We start from the raw sequence: 14701 nt of genomic DNA, 5'->3' as shown, positions 1-14701 counted from the left end.
GAATCTCTTCTCAGTGCTGCTCCGAAGAGGCGAGTTCCTTCAAGCGCGCAGTTCCTTACGTAACCGAGTGTTGACGAGCTCAGTCCGTTCGTGCGGAAGTTCGTCCACTCCGAGCAACTGACAGCAGCAAGCTGCAGGCAGACGGACACGCCCCCTTCGCTTACTAGTTTAAGATCGCGAATGAAAGGTGTCAGTGTTGCTGCAGCAGTTCATTGCAAGTTGGGGAGTTGAACAGCATTGAACGTCTTTTATTTACGCAAACGGTGCTCCCTGTAACCCGTGTTATATCCGTTGGTGGATATTGTCAACAAGAAAGGTAAGTCACTAAAAGTTAAGTTAAGTTAAGTATATCTTAGTTTAACCAGACCACTGAGCTGATTAACAGCTCTCCTAGGGCTGGCCCGAAGGATTGTAGATATTTATATACGTGGCTAAGAACCAATTGGTTACCTAGCAACGGGACCTCCTACAGTTTATTGTGGGATCCGAACCACATTTATATCAAGAAACAAATTTCTAATCGCCAGAAATAAATTCCTCTGATTCCACGCGTTGGCAGAGCCGAGAATCGAACTTAGTGGTTCTAAATGGTTTCCTGGATATTAGTGCCATTTCTTAAAAAAAAATACACATTTCAGTCTACCTATCCAATCATTTCTAGTAGATCTTTCTCGTCTTCTTCTTCTTCCCTCTTTAAAACTCCTCATTTATATTATTTTCACAAATCTATCGCCGTCTATTCTTTCCTAAAAACGTGCAAGAGTGGCTGACAAAAGTTTGCAAAGAACTTTTGTATGAGGGGAAAATTCCAATTCTGGAATACGTGAATGGTAATTCCTTTTTTTAAAGGTTATATTAAGACTAAGAATTACAGAGGCATACCATTACGTAGCACAGGAATTCGAATTAGCCCAGGAAAATTGTGTGCGTGTGTGTGTGTGTGCGTGTGTGTAACCAGTGCTCGTTATGTAAGTTATAAGAGAAGTTTGAAAGAAAAGTGGTGAAAAATCTGTGACATATGGATCTAAAAAAAAAAAATGCTTGTGACAGAAGTGATAGATGCAGTGTTGGGAAGTGGTAGGGGGAAGAGGGGTTGAGGTGATATGGTACAGATACGAAGCTGTTGAGAGGAATGAAAAGCCTTTGTGATGGAAACTACAACGAGTGTTAGAGTATGTGGCTGGCAGAGAGAGAGAAGAGAGAGAGAGAGAGAGAGAGGAGAGAGAGAGAGAGAGAGAGAAAAGTCTGATCAAGCAAATTAGAAATAAGTGAAATGTTAAAAAAAGAAATTAGAAGTAAGTGAAACGTCGTAGGATAGCCAATAACTCGTGGATGTGACCTTGAATGTTGATGCTTGCAGATGATAGGGTGCTCATTAGGGACAGTTGGAGAAAATTACACAAGCTAGTGAAAGAGTCTGGGAGTGCTTGCAAGAGGAGAAAGTAAATGGTAAACCTGAGGAAATAAAGAGGTCATTACGAGGGTCAATAAAAACAGTAGGTTGGACACTGAATGACAGCATGTAAGGTAAAAATGTAAGCGGGCGATCTTACCAATTTTAGGGGGTACAATTACCAGCAGATTGGAGGATAAGATAAAAGAGAAAATTAGAGTGTATCCAAAAGAGTAGAAGGAGACTTAGGATTGAATGATAAGAATTGTTGAGCAAACTTTTCCTTTAAGGTCTGAATTTCGAAAGTATGTAAACAAAAGAAAAACGTTTAAAGCTGGGTACTGAATTGTTTGCGCAGTTTAGTCAATTTCGGTTTAAAATCACAGATTTTAGAAGGTCTGGCTCATGTGAAAAGCATGGAAAAAAGTGTATAATACTACAGTGTTCGGCAACGGATAATAGCGAGAATAGAGAGGTGTACTAGTACTAGAAAGCACGGAAGTGCTTGCGGGACGAAGGTGAGTGGCGCAGCGTGTGTATGTAGGCAGTTTGAAACACTGCTGATGAGCCCCGTGTAGGTATGTGAAGCAGCTAACGTTGTGGAAGGTTTCTGCACGAAAGGCTCAGCCACGATCAAGCGGTTAAGGTTTGAAAGTGGCGGAGAACTTCGCATTTTTTTTTTCTAGAATCATCTCTGTTATGGGGGAAAACGCCCCGCCCCCCCATGAAATCCTTATCTGAAGATATCGACCCAAAGACCTCCTCACCCTTGAGAGATGGCCACTGCTAGGATCAATACCCGTATCGACCGGCCGAGGTATCAAGGCCAAGAATCGAGTTCGGGGCTGGCATTCAAAGTGCAGGCACCTGTTGAATTACTCGTGTCCCCCGATATCCTCTCTATCGTGAATTATGCACTCAGAAAACCACGTCAGAGACAGAACGATGCTCGGGTCACATAGTGTAGTATATATACGTTTGATGTCATTCGTCTCTTCGGGGGAATTCGCGGGTCATTGGAGAATATATTCTAGCGCCTCAGTGGCGTGATCGGTATGGTCTTGATCTGCCACCTCGGTGGCAGCGAGTTCGATTCTCGGGCTTTCCATTGAGGAGTGAGAGATGTGTATTTCTGGTGATAGAAGTTCATCACTCTCGACGTGGTTCGGAAGTCACATTAAGCCGTTGGTCCCGTTGCTGAATAATCATACTGGTTCCATGGAACGTAAAAACCGCAAACAAACAAAACAAACAATTGGAGACTATTGCGCTGTGACGCACGAACCTGATAACGGAATCTACCCCTGCATCAATTGCACACACACCCACATAAATGAATATTTCACGGATCGTAATTTGACAAAAAGCTTGAACTCGATATATTTATGAAAAAAAAATCTGCTCTCTCTGTTTGTAAGGACAAATCATATTTAGCCTTGTCATGGTATTTGCACAACTATAAGGATGGACTAATAAGTCTCTGAGACATCCTAATCCTTGTAACATTCAGTTATCGTGTAATGTCATTCGTCCAATTCATGCAGTGTTTTTATTTCACGCAAATCATCCTGTGGAAAATAATTAAAATCCCCAGTGTGCAATTTCCTAAGACTCCTCTAACACTGAAGTTTCCGTCTTCTTGACTAAGAAGAATTAAACTGACCACCAACCCCGTAGGAGGGTCATTGTAGTGCCGTCAGTGCACCTCACGCGGCGCACCGTAGGCATTACTTAACTGTTTCATGGTGGAACAGTGAGGTTTTCCTCCTGTTACACCTTTCAAGCCTTATTACTGTCAATCTCCGTTTCAGCGCTGAATGACCTCATAGGTCCCAGCGCTTGGCCTTGGACCTTAGGCCGAAATTCTGTATTTAATTCCATTCTAACTGGACACTTCCACAGACAAGCACTCTCAAACACACAGACTATGTTTTTTCATGCCAAAAAAATAATAAATAAATAAATAAAATAAATAAATAAATAAGAGGAGACATGAACATTTAAGCAAGGTACCGTTGAAGAAGCTGGACAGCTAAAGGAGAAGAGACCAAAGTGGAGCCGATAGAGCCAGTGCCCTTGATAAAAAAACAAAGCAAATAAATGTTGAAAAAATTCACTTAAGAAGGCGTGATCAGACCTCCAGCTTACTTGGGGGCGAGTGATAAAATCAACGGTGAAATGGTGCGTTGTTTCACCAACGTAAATTAAAACAGAATGCGTCATATTTTATTAGAAATAACTGTTCTGTACTGTTTAACATGCACATTATTTATCTTTTACGTTTTCATCCTAATAAATAATTCATAAATATCCTATCCTAAAATTCCTGTATCTTCTACTTAACGCGAAACTGCCTTTCCAGACCTTTTTAGGCTCTTCCATAGACCTTTCCTAACCCCTCCCTTTCACAAGAGCAACAACAACAACAGCAATGACAGCAACAACAAAGTAGTTTGAAAGCTTACTCCCCGAGTAAGCGAAAACTCCATGGACGAGCAGAAAGAAACCTATTCATTTTCGTAATCAATCGGTAAGGAATGTTGCTTGCTTCCTAATATTACGTTAATATAAAATTAATAAACTGTCAACCAGGCAGATGCATTACTGACAAGTTCAGTAAGTGATCCGATTCTGAAGAAACAGATGAAATCACGTGATCACATCACTGAAAAAAATGAGCCTAGACTACACCAAATCCAGCCACCAAGAATGCCATCGTCTTCACCAAAACCATAAAGTGGAGCCTGAAATGTTACAATGTCGCGAGTCGTTATGTAAGAGGAAATCGAAGAGGAAAAACGCCAAAGTTTCCTCCTCGTCTTTCCTGCTTGGACGGGATTCCTATGACGTCACACGGTTCGTCTTTCCGCGGTTGCTGTGATGTGTTTTCCCGGCGCGGGGAACACGCATGGCGCATCTCACGTTACGCGTGAAAACTGGATAGCAGACTCATCGCGCTCTCTTAGTTGACGTATGTAAATTTGTATTCACATGTACAAGGATCGTCTCGAGCATTGGTCTAATATAATACGTGGATGTGTGCGTTTGTGAAACGGATATCAAACGGTATTTGTAGCTTAATATATTGTAATGTTATGCATGAATTTACTGTTTTGCACTCGTCCCAAAACACCGAGACACTCGAGGCTTTTTATATATGTTTATGTATATATGTTTATGTATGTGTATATGTGTGTTTGTCTGCGGCCATTTGCGTCCCAAATAAAGCTTCTGAATTTGAATTTGAATTAGAACTGTTTCCGCATCCAACTGCCTGTCACCTCATTTTGATTTTAATACATATCAACTATTATGTCCAGTGCATTTTATATATACCTCTAAAATGACTTACAGATTTATTCCAACACTTACCTTAGGCTTAAACTTAATGGAATATCCCTCTCTCTCTGGTAGGTTGGGAAAGCATCATGTACCTGAAAAAAGTAAAAAAAAAAAAAAAAGGATGTCAATGGAATATATCTTGACGAAATCAAGCGGTCACATTACTACTGGCAAAATAAAATTGGATTCTCATTCATATTGATGACTATGCAAATGTGTGTGTGTGTGTGTGTGTGTGTGTGTGTGAGAGAGAGAGAGAGAGAGAGAGAGAGAGAGAGAGAGAGAAGTATTTGCTTTTATTTGTACTGTATATATCAGGACAGCTTAATTATGCTTAAGGATTATTATCGTGAGTAGTTGCAAACATTTCTCTCTCTCTCTCTCTCTTTCTGTCATATATCTCTTTGTTTCTCTGTGTGCTTTTTTGTTTGTAATGCATGTGCACATTAGACTTGCATTTATATGGTACATGAACATATTCAAACTCAAATGTTTTAATACGAACACGAATGTCCACAGGCAAACATACACACAAACATACTTTTAAAAAACCTTTAAACTCCAAGAGGGTGATATTGAAAATAAGGATGAGAAATGATTAGGAGAGAGAGATGAACAATTATGATATGAATGAGATGAGGTTTATCAAACTCAGTGATTCTTCATACCATAAGGACTTATTATGTGGTATTCCAAAATAAAGCATCATATAGAAATACTATATTCTTTCACAAGGGAACGCATCAGATGCACTAAGCATAAATAAGGCTTTTCCAGTATTGGGAAATAATTGAATTAGACAAATAAACTGGGCGGGCAACTTTCATCATAATACATTTTCCAGAATTCTTCAAGCCTTTGCAATCAGCATGCTATATTTTTGTGTCTCAGTTCTGAAGTCAGACGCCAGTACTTATCTTTTAATAAAACCGACATATGTATTTACACACCCACATAAATATATATAATATTTCATGGCAACTCCTACGTAATGATCAGTCACTCAATTAACTTTTTCAAATTTTCCAGTCTAAAGATTGCAAGAAACACCACTCGAATCAGCAACCATAGTCCTTAAGAGAGAGAAAAAAAAAAGGAAATTAAACTTCCGTGTCAGTGAGAACCAAGAAGAAGAAGAAAGAAAGAAAGTTGAACATCATGGGAAAAGGAAGCAATGACCAAGATGGCCTCCCAGAGAGGGACGCCGCAACAACCAGTGTTGCTAACGCCACAGCCAATACTCACAACAATTCCTCCTCCACTTCTGACTTCAGTATTCCCGAAAAGACAAAGCCGATCAAAGCACCAACATTTGAGACTGGACCTCCAACACCCTCTACTGTCACTCCAAACATCCATGAAACCCCATTACCAACAAAGGCACCAATATTTGAAACCAGATCCCCGCTGACCACTACTGCCACGCCGTACCTTCACGAAACCCGAACACCAGCAAACACACCGACCGACAGTGGATCTCCTTCCCCTTCTACCGTCACTCCAAACCTTCACGAAACCCCAACTCAGGCAGAAGCACCAACATCTGAAACTGGATCATCATCATCCACTTCGTCTGATTCCCTTGGTAATTCCGAAACACTAACCGCGATGAAAGCGTCACCTGAAACGGAATCTCCATCCCCCACCAACACTAGCACCATCATGCAGGAAACGCCATCACCAACAACAGCACCAATATTTGAGAATGGGTCATCATCCCCTTCCAGCACTACTCTGAACAATGGCGAAGCGGCAACTCCAGGACTAGTGGCAACGCTTGAAAATGGGTCTCCACCTCCCTCCATCACTTCCCCTAATTTCTGTGATACATCAATGCCGAAAAAAGCACCAACATCTGACAATGGATCTCCATCTCAAAGGACACCCGTGGTATGGTTGAGATCCTGCGATGCAGAGACTGTCGAGCCCATCGAAGGGAAAGTAACTGGTGAGGGCATGCCAAGGTTTTGTCTTATTCAGGATCACGCACTATGTAGCAACAGTTCACACAATGCAGTTTCATTCATATTTATTCGAAAATGATAAGCTATCATTATTACTACTATTCATCAATTACTTTTTAGTTTCCTGTAAAAGAAAACTATTGTGCTGCTTTGTCCATCAACACTTTTTTTTCTGGCTACCCTCAGAATTTAAAAACTACTGAGGCTAGAGGGCTGCAAATTGGTATATTGAGCATCCACCCTTCAATCATCAAACGTGACAAATTGCAGCCCTCTAGCCCCAGTACTTTTTTCTTATTATCGATATCTGAACATATGCAAATAACAAACTGTTTTTGAAATTATGTAAGCTTTCCTGAGTCTTGTTTGCGATTGTCTAGCTCTTAATCTGAGGAAATATTATGGAAAATGCTATTAAAAATTACTGTACATTATTATATTCAATAAAGGCGAGATTCCCTCCTGGCTCAATGGTCGCTTGACCCGCAATGGCCCTGGGAAGCTACGATACGGGGACACCATGTACAACCACCTCTTCGACGGATCTGCCTACTTGCACCAGTTCAACATCAAGGATGGCCACGTTACGTATCAGTCCAGGTATGTTACGAAGTGCCCATGATACGTGTTCCATGAAAGGCAGGATTCGGTGATCGGTCTAGACGAACGAAGTGTACATTGGCCTCACATCTGCAATAATAGTTCCACTGTCATTAGCCACCTACAAGTGTCAAAGGAGTTAAAGTTATGTTGCTAAACCTGCAGATAAATAAAATGCACTGATTTCATCCACAGATTCCTACAAAGCAACACATACAAGAAGAACAGCCATGCAAACCGGATCGTAGTGTCGGAGTTTGGAACTGTGGCCTGTCCTGATCCTTGCAAAACCTTGCTGCAAAGGTAAGCTGTTTTTAAAACTGGCGATAAATGACAAGACAGAGATAAAAGCAAGTCAAACCAAGTCTTACAAACGAGACTCGTAATAACTAAATGTTACTACCTTCGAAAGTTACTGATCTGGGACACTAATGCACTGTTACTAATCATCCTTTCTTCTTCAACAGATTCATGAGTGCCTTTGAACCTCCCGGAAAAAATGCGACAGATAATTGTTCCGTAAATGTTGTTTACATGGGAGATGAGCTGTATGCCATGACGGAGACTCCCAACATTAGACGACTTGACCCAGACACACTTGACTGCATTGGAGACATGGTAAGGAAAGGAATATATATATATATATATTATATATATATATATATATATATATATATATATATATATATATATATACTAACTGACCAAACCAGCGCTGCTCGGGTAACTGAATACATACAACCGATAAACTTTCTCTCTCTCTCTCTTTTCCCTTCCCTGGGTGGGGGCTGGGTAGGTAGGGGATCAGGACGGTTGGGGAAACATCCACCCTCCTCCTGAAAACCTGTTTGTCCATCCTGGGTGGGAGCGGGGAAGGTAAGGGGACTGGGTGAGTAGGGGGTGACAGCAGTGCCGGGCTCTAGGCCAACACCAACAAGCTCGTAATAATAATAATAATTTATAATTTTGCAGACAAAACTCAACAATTACATCGCCGTGAATCAAGCCACCGCCCATCCACACGTGGACCCTGACGGACGGTTTACAACATGGGAAATTCGTACGAGGGGAAGAACGGCCCATCCTATAACATCATCAAATTCCCGCCACCCAAGGACGTTGATGGTGAGCATGAAGACTGTTTATGATGTTGTGTGTTCGCTATCTCTCTCTCTCTCTCTCTCTTGTAGTCTAAGGCATCGCCATTGTGAAATATTCCTTTATATGTATATTTCTGATGACAGATATTTTTTCTCATAGAAAAAATGCTCATCTTACGGCAGAAATTAGTCCTATAAAAAATGGGTTTGAGCAACAGTCTCTTTATTATGTGAATCTGCTTAGGGTAAATACATTAAGGATGTCATTTCTCCTTCGAGATACCTTACAAATCTACCTAAATATTAAACTACACCTAGAGTGTGTTTCCATTGTTTATAAGCTGTGGCGAGGATCAGCAACAGCTTGCTACAGTCGCTTGTGTGCTCGGCATAGATTATAAACAATGGAAAGCCTTATCCCCCGCCACATACAGACGCCACTCTGTGGCACCACAGAATGGCTCGTGTATCATGCCCTAAGGGATAAGAGATAAGGGTAGAGAGACCTAGACGTGAATAACAAACCTACCTAAAGTATGACAAACACGGCATAGAAAAGGGTTTTCCTCCTCAGCATGAATAACAAATTAGCCTTAAATATGTCATAAAGCCTGATATTCCTCCTAATGATGCACAGAACCTATAGCACACATGGAATGCATTCCATCCAGATAAAGTGTGTCTTTTGTTTCTCAAGGGCGCAGGGTGTCCTCCTTCGAGCAGGCGGAAATCATAGCCACCATCCCGTGCCAGTGGAAGATGTACCCATCCTACTACCACTCCTTCGGCATCTCCGACAACTACTTCATCTTCGTGGAGATGCCCTTCGTCTTCAACATCAAGAAGTTTCTCTTCAACCACTACTTCGGGAAACCCATGTTTGGGGCCCTCGACTGGTTCCCCAATGAGAAGGTGAGAGTTACTAGTACTACATCTCTTACCCCAGTACGAAAGAAACACGACCCCTCTCAAAATGTATCTATAACAATTAAGCCTTTTTTTTTTTTTTTTTAAAGTCTGAATAACGTGCATTCTGGACCTCTCCTTGAATATGTTAACATATATAATTCAAGCCGTACGTATGAAGGACCAGTTCCTTCTTTTTAACCTAACCTGAGAAACTGCTCAAGCTTCTTTAAACCTGAAATAAATATTGTTATCAGACATGCAAGTGAAGCATAGAGGCTATTTGAACCTAGACCAAAGTGTAAGTCAGGTGAGAGGGTATTTGAACATTGCCTACCAAAACTGTACAACAAAATACTGCCCGAAATGAATGCCATACAAAAAGAAAGCAAATTTAAAAACGAACTAGACCCTCCTATTCTGCAGGAGCTACGATATTGGCGAGAAAACACTAAAAAACAATTATAAAATATAAGAAGCCATTTATTTTAAAAACGTATAAGGGCCTGTCAGAGAGGGCACCATCCCTGTGGAGGGCTGTAGTACATAAAAACCAAACAACGCAATGCGGTCCACGATAACCTCAGCCTTATTAACATTGGCTTTAACTCTGCTTTCCTTTCCAGACAAAATTCCGAATCGTCAGACGCGACACTGGGGAACTCCTCAAGACAGCTTACAAAGCGGACGCCTTCCTGACATTCCACCACACGAACGCCTACGAAAAAGACGGGCAGCTGGTTGTCGACCTGTGTGGCATCAGTGACGCCGGGGTGAGTAGAACGCCATAACGAGGGAAGGGTTTATTGAACTTTGGGGCTTGATTGTCTATTGGTATGGGGCTACGAAAGGTCCTAGGTCTAAGTCAGCGTAGATTATGAAAGGTGGCAACAACGTCTAGGCCTAGTTATGCTCCAAAAAATGGAGTTCCTAATGGCTGGTGTCGCATAAAATGTTTCGGTAGCAGTTTTCAAAAGCTAAGAGAGAGGAGAAGAGGAAGAGAGAGGAGAGAAGAAGAGAGAGAGAGAGAGAGAGAGAGAGAGAGAGAGAGAGAGAGAGAGAGAGAAATTAAACAATTCTTAAACAGACGTGTCTCTCCTTCAAATACGTTTTCTAACATAAATATTCAGTAGAGAATATTAAAGTCAGGATAGACTATTATATATCTCTGTTTAACTCAATCAAGCACGCATGTTTTAACAGCAAATATTTAAGTTGTATATATTATATATATATATATATATATATATATATATATATATAGATATAGATATATATATATAATATAAAGATGAAAGGCACATAATAAAACACTACTTGAACGTTGCACAACCATATATATATTTCGAGCATTTCCATTGATAAGGAACACAGAAGGAAAAGTGCTCGAAATATAGTATATGGTTGCAAAGTTCAAATGGAGTTTTCACGGCCTTTTATCCTCTTATTATACTGTTGTATTACATTAAAAAAGAAAAACGATTCATACATATATATATATATATATTCATATGTATATATATATATATATATATATAATTATATATATATATATATATATATGTAGCTACTGTTAATATGATGTTGATAGTGTTGGCCAACGAATTCTATTCTCCCTCCTCCTCCTCCTCCTTCCCCCCCACAGTGCGTGTACCAACTCATGCTGAAGAACTTCGAAAACCCAGACTTCGAAGCCGCTCCGTGTACGATGAGCACCAACAGACGCTTCGTCATACCCCTGGACGTTGCTGCCGATGCTGAAGAAGACGTGAATCTTGGTAAGCATTAGACAATCAAACCTACTCTTATATGTTCTATTTGAGACTGCAGTTAAAACTGCCGTTGCTATCAATTCCAATACAACGTCCTTGGCCTACAGGCTCCTAAAGTCTGATTAATTAATAGATTTTAGGCCTATTGACTAGAATAGAATATAGAATTTATGCCAAAGACCAAGCACTGGAGCCTATGAGGGCATTCTGTGCTGAAACTAAAATTGACAGTAAACGGTTTGGAAGGCGTAACAAAAGGAAAACCTCAAACCAGTTGCACTATGAATAAATTGTTAAGAGAGAGTGGACAGTAAGATGGAAAATAGATAACATGAACGTAGGTACAGTAAATAGAATGGATGGGGATGCAGCTAGGGGCCGAAGGCCAAAGGAACCTCAAGTAATGCATACATTGAACTGCATGAGGTGCACTGACGACACAACCTCCTACGGGAAAACTCTTAAAGAGAAGTGTACTGCAGCATGTATTTGCCCTCATTACTTCGCAGTCCATATTATATGGCGGATACTGCTGGTCTGATACGTCTTGTGGGGAGCGTGTTCTTGATACCACCTTTTGAAGCGCTAAAACGGTTATAGCTTTATAAAAATTGCTCTTATATCTGTCAAAGATAGCCTAAGAAGATGTCTTTAACTTCTTATGTTATTAATCTCACTATCTCTACATCAAGGTGAGCTAGTGTTTACCACTCATACTACTTCTATTAAATAGTTTTCAGAATCTTGTATCAAAATAATAATAATAATAATAATAATAATAATAATAATAATAATAATAATAATAATAATAATAGTGCTGTCCTCACACATCTCAGCAGATGCCCATTTTCTTATGCAATTAAACTGTCATAAAAGTGTTGGAGGGGTCGGTTTAGGAGTACCAGTTAAATAATTTGTTAATTATAAATTAAGCAGCCTTGCTGCCATAGGCTCTAGCTCCTCTAACCATGCCAAAAGGGCTAGTTTCTGGTAAGACTTAAATCGTATACGTATACTGTCCATGCCACTAACAGATTTGTTCCCAACCAAGGTATAAAACTAATTATTGCCCGTTCAACAACTCGGCATGAACTTTGACAAACGTAAAGAAGTTCGGTAGCTAACCTGAACCCCCAATTCGCTCACCAGTCTCATTTCCTTGTCTTCCACAGTGACACTGGAGGGCACGAAATGCTGTGCGTACAAGCGACACGACCATAGCGTCGAATTAGTGGGAGAAGTGATTTCTGACATCTACTTCGACCTTCCCAGAATTAACTACAAGCACAACGGGAAAGAATATTCCTACGCCTACGGAGTGGAGTTGCACACAAAGGGAGTGGAGTTCTGTAGTGTAAGTCCGAGCATTCATGCTCCAGCGGTGACTGAAGGAATTTCAAACAATGGGTCATTCTTTTTACAGAATTATTATATTGCACAAGGAAGAAGGTAGGAATGTTCAATTCTTGTGTAATGATAATAATAATAATGCTAAGTTAGAACATTCTACGTTTCATTTCTTAAAGCTAACAAATTATCGTTACAATAACACTGATGATTTTGCTTTCGCAAACCAAAAACGACAAATATAAATCCATAGTTTTCAAGGTTGCTAAGATGAACAGTGACACACCCGATGCCCTTAACACGATAAGAGCACAATGGCAAATTAACCAGATTTACATAATATTGAAAATCAACATAAGAATAATCCAAATGTTTTCCTGCTATTCTTTGTGATGCATCTCGTTTGGAAGTGGGCAACTGATGTCTATAAGAACTTGGATCATAAATGTAAAAAAATTCCAAATTAAGGCATGATCCAACCTCCAGCTTACTCAGAGTGCATAATAAAATCTATGGTCAAATAGTGCGTTGTTTCACCAACGAAAATTAAAATAAATATGCTATAGTTTATTAAACATAATTTCTGTACTGTTTAGCATGCACATTATTTATTTTTTAAATTTTCATTCGAATAAATAAATCATAAATACCTTATCATAAAATTATATCTTTAACTATATGTGAAACACCTTCTTCAGACCTTTTTAGGCTTTTCCATAGGCTTTCCTAAACCCCAAAAAGAACATCAACAAAGTAGTTTATAGGCTTACTCCCTGAGTAAGCAAAAACCTTCCAAATCATTACCTCTACTAACTTAAATCTGAGCATCGATGAGAATATTTGACGACTTTTTGCCATAGAAACCCAGCCAAATCTTGCTCGACGTCCAACAAAAAATTGCTAATGAGGAGCAGGACACTCAATGTACAATGCCATCAATCCATTCTCTTTGCTTCTGGCAGCTGGTTAAGATGAACGTGAAAACAGGAGAGACGAAACGATGGGAAAGCGGAGAGAAGATAGTCAGCGAACCAGTGTTCGTAGCGGCACCGGACGCAACCGATGAAGATCAGGGAGTTGTTCTCTCCGCTCTCATTGATAAGGTAAGACACTGGCACAGGGTGATGTGTGTGCGTGTGTGCGCGCGCGTGTGTGTGTGTATATATATATATATATATATATATATATATATATATAGTATATATATATATATATAAAAAAGATCAGGGAGTGGTTATCCAGCTCTCATTGATAAGGTAAGATACTGGCCAGGGGAATGTTTTTATATTTATACAGCAATGAGTTAACTCTCTCAAGCCAACTCGCCTTTCGAGAAGAAAATTCCCGAAGAAACTCACATTGGATTGCAATGTCGTCTAGTCCAGAATCCATATCCATTCCATACCCACATCCTTACTATACCCATACCCATATCTGTACCATAACCTATACACATACCATAATCATTGCCATACTCATATAATACCTGTACCATACCCATACCTATATACATTCCATAGCCATATCTCTACCACACCATTAACCATACCTATACCCATATCTTTATCATACCCACACCTGTACTACACTCATAACCATACACATATCCATATCATACCCATTTCTGTACCATAACCTACAGACCTCATTCATTCTTGTTTTTAATTTGCAAACAGTCACATTTGTAGCAAAAGTATGAAGTTTTTCGAGTGTCAACGGAATGTATGAAGCTTTTCAGTGTCAATATAACTAAAATGAAATTAACCTCTTTCTAGCTCAGCCCCAAGTACACGGCCCTCCTGGTTCTCGACGCCAGGTCATGGACGGAAAGGGGACGGGTCGAGTTCGAGGCCAAGGGCGTGGTGCCTTCGACGTTCCACGGGATGTTCGCCCGAGAAGAGGAGCCCGTTCATCGATACTGAAGTCTCGGCGTTGGTCAAAGGGGCATTTTTTCATTGTAGCTTCATTCTATTTGTTTTAGTTTCTGATGTACATACATGCATACATACACATATACATACATACATATTTATATATGTATGTGTATAATTTATATACAAATGCACATGTATGTGATTATTACGTGGCCTGTTTTTCAGTACCAATTAATTTGATATGTAAACTTACTGCATTTTTAAACAGTCTCTTGTATATTAAATGCTTTCATACTACGTAAAATGCTTATGTTTACACACACACACACACACACACACACACACACACACACATATATAATATATATATATATATCTATATATAAATATATATATATATATA

At 39.8% G+C, this 14701-nt stretch overlaps 1 protein-coding gene and 1 pseudogene across 1 annotated transcript in view; one reads left to right on the top strand and one right to left on the bottom strand.

The window, feature by feature from the left end:
- Positions 1–14652, top strand: part of LOC135205393 (carotenoid-cleaving dioxygenase, mitochondrial-like) — a 14783-nt pseudogene extending 131 nt beyond the window's left edge.
- Positions 1–14701, bottom strand: part of LOC135205775 (trypsin alpha-3-like) — a 281700-nt gene that overhangs the window by 52301 nt on the left and 214698 nt on the right. The window lies entirely within an intron of this gene.

The sequence above is a fragment of the Macrobrachium nipponense genome, chromosome 24, assembly GCF_015104395.2.
Source record: "Macrobrachium nipponense isolate FS-2020 chromosome 24, ASM1510439v2, whole genome shotgun sequence".
NCBI classification, from domain to species: Eukaryota; Metazoa; Arthropoda; class Malacostraca; order Decapoda; family Palaemonidae; genus Macrobrachium; species Macrobrachium nipponense.
Note: the sequence above shows the minus strand (reverse complement) of the source record. Positions and strands in the feature narration are given on the sequence as shown.